The sequence below is a fragment of the Pocillopora verrucosa genome, chromosome 13 (assembly GCF_036669915.1).
Source record: "Pocillopora verrucosa isolate sample1 chromosome 13, ASM3666991v2, whole genome shotgun sequence".
In the NCBI taxonomy this organism is placed as follows: Eukaryota; Metazoa; Cnidaria; class Anthozoa; order Scleractinia; family Pocilloporidae; genus Pocillopora; species Pocillopora verrucosa.
In genome coordinates this window covers 15690927-15701619 of record NC_089324.1, presented here as the reverse complement: position 1 = coordinate 15701619, position 10693 = coordinate 15690927, and the positions used below count along the sequence as shown (strand labels likewise).

Below are 10693 nucleotides of genomic sequence, written 5' to 3'. Positions count from 1 at the left end.
AACAATATTGTCATGTGAGAACCCGTCAAATATCTGAGAATTAAATTACAGACCGCAAATAGGTGGTGTAAACAAACTCACAGGTAAAATGGACTTAGCACTACTGCGGGATAAGTGAATTTCATTGTTTAGTCATGGTACTTTTCAGTTTTCAGTGCTATGTTTTCGTGCTTTCCACTCGATTCGTTCGAACTTCAGGAAATGAGTTGTCCCACATACAAAACATGGAGCCACTTTCCCTTTGTTCAACATATTATGCATGATGAACATGCTTGCGATACGATAATTTTTTTCCTGATGCTGGAAACTGAAGAATCAATCTCTGAAATTGATAGCCATCACATTTTACAAGCAGCGTCCGAGCTGTGATCGTGTAATTAAACGGTGTCCTGACAATTTGAGCTCACGAGCACGCTGGTAGGCACATGGCTAGTGTAAATTATTGTTGTTTCCATTTTTCGACTTCAAGAGCCATTTTTGAAAGTCCGTTTATTTTCAGTCGAATTCATTAAGGTACAATCTCGGAATTTCACAAGTGAACGATAAATTCGTATCGGCACCTTAATTTAGGAAGGTTTTGTTAACACATCATCAGTTTACAATTTGTGAACCATTACTGTGACCTGCTTGGGTATTTTCTTTTTAATTAATTGAGTCACACTCTCAGAATTTCATGATTTAATTAAGAACGATAAATCCCTATATGCAGCAAAAGTGAAGCGCATTTTAAACTTTCCATACGAATTTAGGAAACTATACTTAATTGACTTTCGATAAATTGGCCTAACTCGTTGATTATTTTATTATTTTGTAGCCCCTAAAGCCCGGCTTGTAACTCTGAAGGTACTGAACTTGATATATTTGATACACAAGGCACCCTTCAAGGAGGAAGGTTAGAATAAAATTGCTTTTACGACCGTTTATTGCACCCGGTTTACGTATGTAGATAATTGCGTAAAAAATAACTATTATACAGCTGTATTCAGAAGCATAGACATGTTGGTAATATGCTTCTGCTTTATTTTTACTGTATGGGGTTTCTTTTTATGTAACATGTATCCAATCCTTTGATTTCCTCCTTAACCTGCCTGCAAATAATTAAATTTTATGTTTTGATTCAAGTGAGAGAAGATAAAACGGAAGTGTTGCAGGCCAGCTCTCTTTCCAGATTGAAATCAGGTGAGAACATCAGTAAACCAGTTGATGTCGTATGCTTCTCCAGAATCTTTAATTTTATTGTCCTGGTTTTTTTCACAAAGCCCCTTTCATATCTCTGTGTGCCAGCTAATGATTAAAATCTCACTGAATAGATATGCCATATTTTAGTAGCATTCTCTTTTCAACCATGTAAAGAGATATTACACATTTCTTTAACTAAAATATGAATCATGAAGTCAACTTAATTTCGATGAGTTTGAAACTTCATTGTACATAGGAACACTTTCCTGGAGTATGTTACATTTATTCACTGTCTTTCTGGTTCATATGATTACCAAATGTGTTGCAACCCTTTAACTCTCAAGATTTCATCAGTAATCTTCCTTACTGTCTGCCATACAATTTATGTGATGTTGTTTTGTAGAATTTGGAATTGGATCAACCAATAATCTCCTAATTGATAATTTTCTGTATTCTCATTACTTGTCTGCTTGATATTGTACTGATAGTGTAAGGAGAAATTCTGTCTTGGTCACCAGTGGGAGTAAAAGGGTGAAAATGGGGGATATCACTTATTATGATGATTAAAATTTTCTTATCCTTTCAAGTGTAACAAAAAAATGTGATAAGAATCTGATGTTATGAAATAATGGGAAAACCTGTTGCTAGTAGCTTATGTCTGTAATGGTTAAATGTTCATGGGAAATGCTTTTCTTTGAAAGCGAGGATACAGAAGTTTTAAAAGCTGATAGAAATAAGCTGTTTGCAAGCAATGAAGAGCAAATTGACAATCATACCTTACTGCTTGACATGCTTCACTCAAACATGTCAGTTGTGTGTACTTTAACCATTGTAGAGGTGTATAATTTTATAAATATTTATGGTGTGGCTGTTGTTCTTTGTTGATCTTTAATGTAGCCAAAAAAGCTACTAAAGGCACTGAACTTCAATTTTTTGTATATACAAGGCACCCTCCAGGGTGGAGGAGTAGAAGACCATAGAATGATGTTTACTAGGCACTTGCACTTAGCACAATTATATATTTAAGCAATACTCTTCATATATGAAACTGATTACACAATGTCTTTAACCCTTTACACCCTAACATCAGTATGCATATTCTCTATACCATCCTCTATGCATTTTTAATGTGCTGGCAAGGAGAATTTGTTGAACAATCAAGAGGTTCTTCAGTTGATCATCATCTCCTTTATTCTCATGACCTTAATGCTTGATTCAGGGATGATATTGAAAAGAGAAATTAGATGCTAGTCACTCTCAGGGATTAAAGTGTTAATAACTGTACACATTTTGCATGCTCCTCACATTTGTTGGAAATAATAGATAATGTTGTCTGGAAAGCAAACAAACAAATGAACAGAAGACTGTAAAATGAGGTAAACTGTAAATTCAGTTTACCATATGATAGAAGAAACATCACAGAATACTTATGAAGGGAAACTTTGATTGTGCTAGCTAATTTCCTTTATTGCCCTTCATGTTCTTTATTCAAATAAAATGTAATCAGTTTTAGGGTTTTCCTGCAAGGTGTCAAATTATCAGAATGGACTTGATTCTTCTCAGATGTCAGCTGGTAAAAGATAGATACTAAGAATAGATGTCAATGAGAAAAAGTACACACAATCCAAAAAATCACTCTGAAGTGGTGGTGTGGTTGATTTTTAGAGACAGAAGCAGGAAATACACATTGAGCTTTTTCATTTTTCCCAGTAAGTTAATTTCGATTTTTGATTCTACATTAAAACTGGGTGAGATTAAATTAAATCATACCATCCCTTGTGAAATGGCTTTTGGAATTCCTAGGAATTTTTTCCTTGGAATAAAGGTGTGAATTTTCACAGTAAATTTGGACTGGGAATTCCTAGGAATTCCCAAACATAAAAACTCTGGTTCTAAAAAGCTAGAAATTCACAGAAATTCCAAGTTTATAGCCAACAGGACTTGAAATTCCTACGAATTCCTACGAATTCCAACTCAGAGAACCAATGACTTTCCCTGAAAAGCTGTAAATCTAAAAAATTCCTAGGAATTTCTGGGAATTTTTAGGGAATGTTTAAGAATTACTGGGAATTTTAAGCAAAAATTTGAGGCCAATGATATAAAATAAATACTTTAAATTAAAAAAAACCCAGCTAAAATTCAAGTATTCAATGAAATTTATTTAGAAGCTTAATTAAGGCTTACATGTAAAATATTTTTGATTAATTATTAACATCAACATGTGGTAATATTAGAATGGAATTTGATTTATTTTTCTTTTCTTGAAAACTTCATACGGATTAATCCTCAATTAAAGCTATTCATATGAAATACTCCTAACCATTCTTTAAATTTGGTTTGACACAAATTGTGAATAAAATCTGTTGATTCTTTTCCATAAAATACAATATCTTAAATTATATTTGAAAATCAAGCACTCTTGGGAGTGAAGGGGTTAATTACAGACAAATAAAATTAATTTTTTGATTAAAATCTTGTTGTAACTGTAACAAAAAAATAAAATGAAGTTATCCTAAAGTGCAAACTTAGCTGCTATTTGTATTTTTTTTCCTGGGCTCACAATCAGTTGGCCTTTAATGAGGTTGTCTACAAGAAGCTTGACCATTTTGTATCTGGATTCCATGACATCTGAATTTGAAAAAAAAATATATATATATATTTAAAGCTCAGACCAGGCCTTTAAGATGGCTATGAGGAAAAGGGCATTCATTGGATTCTCAAATTGAGAAATCTCTGTTATATTGAGTGACTTTTATATTGGAGTTAGTACATCTCTCTCATAGATTTCACTAAAAAAGGGCTGAATACATTATTTTGTTTTTACCAAGGAGGGCTTCTTTATGTAATAAGGTTTGTTTAATAACAGTTCCTATTATGAATCTTGAATGTTCCCAAACGTGACTAGAGGAATCTTGAAACCTTACTGATAGGTTTATTTCATTGTAAAGCATAAGCTTAAGAAACTGCGGCATGCAAGTGACCGATTCGATTCTCAGAATTATTCTAGTTTCAGTTGCGCCGAGCGTTATGTAAGCTTAATTCAACCCGCTACATCTATTATTTTATAAGATTTTGATCACGTAACAAATATCGCAATTTTTACTCACCACAAACTTTCAAAATCGTAGCTTTACAGATGACCACTCGACCCTTGTTTTTACCAGTCAATATGTCAACTGTTGTCCCTTCTTTTAACTCCACGGCGCCAACGACTTTCTTTTCTTTTACAACACACACGCTGTTCTCGTTTTCCCATTGAACCACAATAAAAGCTATCTTTAGAAATGTTATATTAAGCAAAACAGTTGAGAAAAACGATCAACCGATGAAAAGTACATTCAAAGATGAGCGCCAAATGGAGTCTTCTTTGTTTCCGATCACGGGCATGATCACGTGGATCTTTTAGGACTTGTCATTGGCTAGCAAAGTGAATCCGCTGGCTTGCCGATTGCAGTGTTAGGACATAGTTAATGGATGGAGAAGGAGAGGCGTATAACTTTATTCTGACTTCTCCGACCGGTTCTCTACTTCTAGACGATGGATACCTTGGTGATACAAATAATGATGTGAGCTCACTCTTTGTAGAAATAATCGACAAGAATCGATCGTGTTACAAATGCACGATTTGTGGCCGAAAGTTGTCGAGGAAACAAAGACTCGAAACTCACTTGAGTTGTGTTCATGGCAAAGGTGAGAAATAGCACAAGCCAATCACAGTTTTGAATGCGACTACAAATCGTCTTTTACCCTCATATTTATAAAAGAAGGATACCACATTAGGAAGTATAAGAGATACATAGATGATCCCATTGTACCAGTACCTAAATCTACAAAGCTTGACCGTAGCAAGCGTTCAGCAACACGTTCCAACACCGCCATCTCGATTCCTCAGTCAGTCGTTTCCACTGAACTTAAAGCAGTAGTGACAACAGAGTAGAGTGCGTCTTACAAAGGAGAAACATTTGTACAAGAGACAGAAGTAACTATATGTGATTACAGAGGTGCGTTGGAACTCTGGTCCACAAATAGTTATGCACTGTCCGAAGTATGAAACAATTTTGTTGATAGCTGACAGACAGAGAAGAACAACAAGTAAACTTTAGAGCTGTTATTATTGAAGTGTGAATTGCACTTTTCATTTTTATATAAAGAATGACTTGTATTTTGCACCAAAAATAAAAAGATGTTTTTTTTTTTTGGGAGATCCAGTGATTGGGACATTTAAGAAATTAAGTTATGAAAGGAAACTTGGTTGGTACTTCTCACTACTAACAAGTCTTGTTGACAAATATTTTCAGATCAGAGTTTCAAATAAAGGAAATTGAAGACGTCATTTAAAAGGTGTTTTTTCTCAATGGGGACATTGACAACCTCTGTCTTGTCTGCATGCCAAATGTTTGCAAAGTGTGTGGATGATCCACAAGTATTGGAACTCTTACAAAAATGTTTTGTAAGAATGAAAACAGCAAAACAAATTACAGCAATTAGTCACGAAAACAGAGCAAAAAACTGAAAAAAAAAAACAGCAACAACAATCATGAAAAAAGAAAGATTAATTAGGTGTTGAATTTGTTTGACTAAGGCATGAAATTTCTACTAAAAATATTGTCAACAAAAAGTCTCTGACAGTGTTTGAGGTAACTGAGCTTGACTGTTCCAAGGTTTTCTAACAAAGGCAACCAGTAATGTAGGTTAGGGAAGTAACTTACGTTGATAACTAACAAAGTTCTTTAAGTGTAGATAACAATGTAATTATTGTTAATTATTGTGGAAGTTGTGTACCAAGGAACAGCTAATGAATGTTTGATGATTTTGGCACATCAGTGAACATGAGACATTAATTTGCATCACAATAAAAATATTTTTTGATCATGGAATCCAAGAGTCCTTTGAAGTTAGAAAGCAAATCTGTGATATGAGTACATATCATATTAATTGGCAATTTCCATTTAACATAACTGACTGCTGGTTCATGAGAAAATCCATATTAATGTAAAGATTTGCTAAAACTTAGTTTGAATAATAAATTTCATGATCTTTAAGTTATAAACATATACATGTATGTATATCTCTTGGTAAGTTTTGTATAGCATACCTTTTAGTGAGCTAAAGTTTTAAGCCTCTGAAATTGCTCCTTTTCTTAAAACCTTCACATTCAAGGTATTGAGAATTTCTTAGAATTTATGTGGACCTCAGGGTATTTAAATTGCCTAAAATTCAATTCCCAGAAATTCCCAAGAGTTAAACACTTCTTAAATTATAGGTAGTTTGTATAGCTGAGAGTTCCTAGGAATTCTTAGGGATTCCAAGTCCTCACAAAACTGGAGTCTTCCTCTCCCAGAAATTCCCAGTAGTTCCAAGCTTTTTAAATCAGAGTTAGTTTGCATAGTTGGGAATTTTTGAGAATTCCTAGGAATTCCTAGGAATTCCCAGAAAACTGGGAATTCAGTTTGCAAGGGTCATTTGCATAATTGGGAATTTTTGAGAATTCCTAGGAATTCCCAGAAAACTGGGAATTCAGTTCGCAAGGGATGCTTCATTATGGTTTGTTTACATGGAAAGGTAATTGCTATTATAGTTTCACAGATGTTTTGATTGCCATTCCAATTAACATTCATAACAAAGTTTCTTTTAACATAGAATGTTTCAAGAGCTTTTTTCCTTTCTCTTCAATACCATTTACTATTTCTGGAGCACAATTAACCCTTTAATTCCCAATATCTCATTAGTAGTTCTCCTTACTGTCAGCCATATAGTTCTCGTGATGTTAGTTTTGAGAATTTGGTTTTGGATCAACTAATCCCCTAATTAGTATTTTTGTTTATTCTCATCACTTTTCTGCTTGATGTTGTATTGATATTGTAAGGAGAAATTTTGTCTTGATCACACATGGGAGTTAAAGGGTTAAGGGAAGCAGGTTATTAAAAAAAATTATAAATTTTCATTTAGGTAATTATTTGAATATGTGAGTAACATTTGATGTTTTCACATGTAACAGGATGTTCAAGCTGAAGATAGCCTCCAAAAGGAGTGAACTCCACTGTAACAAATTGGTGACTAATTTGGAAACTTGAGCACCTGGTAAATACACCTTGGCTTGCAATTCTGATGATTAAAGTTTGCTGGGGTAATTGAAATGTCAGTCCCCATGCAGGAACCTTCCACATGACCTGTACAGTCATATGTTGTGAGATAACTTAGGAAAAATGCATTTGTGAAAAAGCTTTAACATTTGGGTGAAGTTATGGTGGTAATTAATTGACCTTTTTTTGCTAGGATGCATAGGGTCAAATGATTGTAATGTATATCTTTTATCCAAAGGACGATAAAAAGTAAGATATGCTGTGTACAACTCTCTTATTTCAATTTTTTAACCTATTAAGCTAAGGAATTTATGTTCTTGCTTTTTACATTATTTCAACTTTGTATTAATTGTAACTGTTTACCATATCTATTTCTCTGTACCTTAAACCCTCAAAAGTTGAAGTTAGGTGAGTCAATAATCTGATTTCCTTTGTTTGGAATTGTGTGTTTATATAATTTTGATGTGTGAGTTACCACATTGTAACATGTAATATTATTATTTAGATTGCATTAAATACTCTTGCTTAAGCTTTCCTTAATGCATGATGTTTCTTGCCAATGTCCATACCCAAATTAAACATTGATATCTGGAAATGGTCACAAGATATGTGAGTTTTAAGGGTGGGAATCTGGAAAAGCAAGGATCCTCCTTTAATTAGGACTGAAATTAATGGGGGCCCTCCCGTTTTAATTCAAGTTTTTACTTTGACCTGCTTCCTCCCCTGTAAAGGTAAGGGCACATACAGTAGATGAAGAGAACATTTTTTGTATTTTGATCCATGAAAGTTAAATTAATTGGCATCCACATTATTAAAACACAAAAGTTAATAGGTCAAAAAATTAAAATAAGAGAGATGTGCAGACCATATCTTACTTTTTATCCTCCTTTGGATAATTATCCAAATAACATAGTTACTATATCAGTCTCATCACTCTCAATTTCCACGGAGCTTGTGGAAAGATGATATTACCTCAGTATTTCTTTAAATGAAGAAAGGAAAGCCTGCTCTCTTACCACAGATAGTTCCTTTGGACATCATCTGTACAAACTCGGTCTAATTTGTATATGAAGGTGACTGTTCCACTTAAGCTAACCTTAAAATTGGTTGTGAAAATTTCCTAAATCTGTCGTTGTACGAATGTTTGACTCAATTATACCTCACAAGCCAACATATAATAAAATTGAATAAATAGAAACTTGACATTTATTTGTTCTCCTTTTGAGGTTTGCATCAAAATTTCAAAGTCATCTCAGGCTTGAACGACAGGTTTAGAGGAAATCTGCATGTGTTTTCAACATATAAACTCGGGATTATGACTAACTCAAATGACTTTACTACATGCCATAAAGGTACAGGCAGGTGTTGTAAAAAAGTTTGCTCAGTGTTTTCATCAGTACAAATTTCTTTTTCTAAGAATCTTGTTTATCTGGTCTATGCTGAATTCTAATTTTTCAACCAATTTTTCTTCTTTTTTGAATATTCTTAGATCTCCTAGCTATAGTATCAGTTAATATTCATATAATTAAAGTAATTAAATGAAATCTTGCAGATGTATAGCACATTATTTTTTCCTCTGATCCTCTTAACAGTTTATTATCTGTAGGGATTGGTACTGGCTATAAAATTTAAGTCAAATTAAAGTTTTGTGCACAGCCTATGCATCAGATTTATATTATAAAATATTGTATCCTTCTTAAAACTATTTTATCAGAATAAGAGTGAGTTACCAGGCACATTAATAGGGCTTTCACATTGATAGTTTCCATGTTTGAAAAATGTCACTGCCTACTAAAATCCTCAGTTCCTTTGCCCTGACAGCTCAACCTCATCAAAACATTGCCAACAGGAACAATTAGCTAATTAATGATACAGACAAGACAGCCTATTCCCAAATACACCCTCCTCAATCCTGTTAGCTTATTATGGACATGGCATTTCAAACATGGCGTATATGCCACAAATTTTCCATCCCCTGATTAATTATTTTGTAATGTTGTTTACAAGTTGTGCAAAATGGTTGGGTTGAAATATAATACAAAGACTGGCCAGTAGATAGTCAAATGAAAACTTTTTACATATCAGTAAAATTTATTGTTGCGTTTCATGTTAACATGTTGCAACAACTCCAACTTCCAGTATATTCAATTAATGGCAAACATGAGAAAATACCATATAGAACTTTTTAATATAGCCGATAATATCAACTCAACTTTTCAACTAAGGGGAAAACTTGATTGTTGTTTGGAATTGGTTTCTGTGATATGGAAATGAGATCCAGGTATTATCTCAAGTTTTCTTGAAGACATCCACATTATATGCAGTTACAGTAAAGGTTACTGAATTAACTCGCAGAAAATATCAGAAAAGACGTCGAGTATTTCCAGCCGGAGGACAATCATGAAACAAGAAAAGCCGAAAGTGAAAAAATTAAAAAATTACAGGTTCAAACACGAGTTGAAAATTACTTTTCTTTTTAATTGCCTACGCTAAACAGAGGAGGCTGAAACGTTAGTGGAAAACGATGGGGCAAGCAGTCATACCTGGCACCTTCAAGAGAAGATGTAAGAGAAGCCCATACGATTCTGGCGTATTGTTTTACTGACTCACTGTGTTCACGTGTATACACTCCAATCGCAAGGTAGTTTACCGTCGTTTCTTTCAATTTTGCTTCATTTTCCCAGACTGAAATTATAATTCACGCTCAATAGAATATAATTTCAACTGATATGCATATCATTTATCACCCCAAATTAAATTCAAATTACATCCGAGAAGTTTCAACCGATCAAAGCTGGAAGCTCTAGCTCAAAATATATGCACACCAAATTTCATCAAGAAATACAATTACTACTCTAGGCACTTAACCAATGCAGCAGTTTGTACCTCAAAATCAACTATTCAAATCAGAACCTTAAAGGCATGAAAAGTAAAATTGTTAGCGTGAGCCTCAGGCTCAATGCGTGCCTTTTGACAGGAAGACTGCTCCTTATCTTTTTTCCCTGGTGATCTGTTTTAGTGAGTGCCACAGTTTCACTGATTAACTTTGTTTAAGACAATTAAGCTTTTAAAAACCATATGATTTTTATCTCCGCCGTTAAAATGTAAGAATGGAATTATGGCACTGACTGCCTAACAAGACTTTGGAAAATTGTGATTGGCATCTAGTTACTCCGTAAAGTATCACTGATTACTTCACCGACACATAAGTCATGAGAATAATGAAAATGATCACCACCTTAATAATTTGTCAATTTTTAGATGAATTCTCCTTGTCAGCATATGTATAACGAGCAGTATGGAGAATATGCATACTGATGTAAGAGACTGAGGGTTTAAAAGAGGTCTCTGGTGTGTACCTCTCCTTTCATGGTATTTAATCTAATAAGCTCCATGATTAACCGATGCGTTTGGCGTGGACAAAAAATAAT

At 33.9% G+C, this 10693-nt stretch overlaps 1 long non-coding RNA gene across 1 annotated transcript; it reads left to right on the top strand.

The window, feature by feature from the left end:
• Positions 1–39: 39 nt before the first annotated feature.
• LOC131772254 (uncharacterized) lies at positions 40–9318 on the top strand. Its single transcript, XR_010715949.1, has 4 exons — positions 40–83; positions 815–892; positions 1123–1179; positions 7178–9318. It is a non-coding gene; the product is annotated as an uncharacterized lncRNA (long non-coding RNA).
• The last annotated feature ends 1375 nt before the right edge of the window (positions 9319–10693 follow it).